General features: G+C 48.6%; 1 long non-coding RNA gene across 1 annotated transcript in view; it reads right to left on the bottom strand.

The window, feature by feature from the left end:
- The window catches only part of LOC105504884, a 5,428-nt gene that overhangs the window by 891 nt on the left and 3,392 nt on the right, over nt 1–1,145 (bottom strand). The window lies entirely within an intron of this gene.

Below are 1,145 nucleotides of genomic sequence, written 5' to 3'. Positions count from 1 at the left end.
GGAGACACAGCGAGACTCTGTCTCAAAAAAAAAAAAAGACAAGACACCACTACATACCTATTAGAATGCCAAATCCGAAATGCTGGCACCACCATATGCTGGCAGAAATGTGGAGCAACAGAAGCTCTCATTCATTGGTGTTGGCAATGCAGAGTGGTACAGCTACTTTGGAGGACAGTGTGGCAGTCTCTGATGATCCTAAACATACTCGTAGAACACAAACCAGCAACAGTGCTCCCCAGTACTTACACAGATGGGCTGAAAACTTGTGCCCACGAAGAAATCTGCACGTGCATGTTTATGGCAGCTTTATTGATCATTGCCAAAAACTTGGAAGGAACCAAGATATCCTTCAATAAATGTCTTAACTACATTCTGGTTGTTATAACAAAATACCATCACACTGCATAGCTGAGGCAGGAGGATCACTTGAGCCTGGGAGGTTGAAGCTGCTGTGAGCTGAGATCGAGATCACGCCACTGCACTCCAGCCTGGGTGACAGAATGAGAGATCCTGTCTCCAAAAAAAAACTACAGTTTTGGTTTTTGCTGTGGTTGGGCTCCTGGAGTGAGAACTCTGGATCCCAGCTGCAAGATTAGGAATCTGGAGCCAAGAGAAGGAAAGTAATGAGTTTTCCAACTCATACGGCTGGTTAAGTAAAAGAGCTGGGATTACAACTCAGGTTTCCTGCCTCCGGAGTAGCTGGGATTCCAGGCATGCGTCACCACGCCCGGCTAATTTTTTTGCATTTTTAGTAGAGACAGGGTTTCGTCATGTTGGCCAGGCTGGTCTCGAACTCCTGACCTCAGGTGATCCACCTGCCTCAGTCTCCCAAAGTGCTAGGATTATAGGCGTGAGCCACCGCACCTGGCCCACCCAAGATTATTAAAATAAGTGTTCAGAAGCAACGCCCTACTGGACAGGCGCAGTGGCTCATGCCTGTAATCCCAGCACTTTGGGAGGTGGAGGCGGGCGGGTCACCTGAGATTGGGAATTCGAGACCAGCCTGCTCCACACTGTGAAACCGTCTCCGTTAAAAATACAAAAATCAGCTCGGTGTGGTGGTGCGTATCTGTAATCCCAGCTACTGGGAGGCTGAGGCACAAGAATTGCTTGAACCTGGGAGGCAGAGGTTGCAGTGCGCT

The sequence above is a fragment of the Colobus angolensis genome, unplaced genomic scaffold, assembly GCF_000951035.1.
Source record: "Colobus angolensis palliatus isolate OR3802 unplaced genomic scaffold, Cang.pa_1.0 Scaffold96, whole genome shotgun sequence".
Taxonomy (NCBI): domain Eukaryota; kingdom Metazoa; phylum Chordata; class Mammalia; order Primates; family Cercopithecidae; genus Colobus; species Colobus angolensis.
This window is presented reverse-complemented; position numbering and strand designations above follow the sequence as displayed.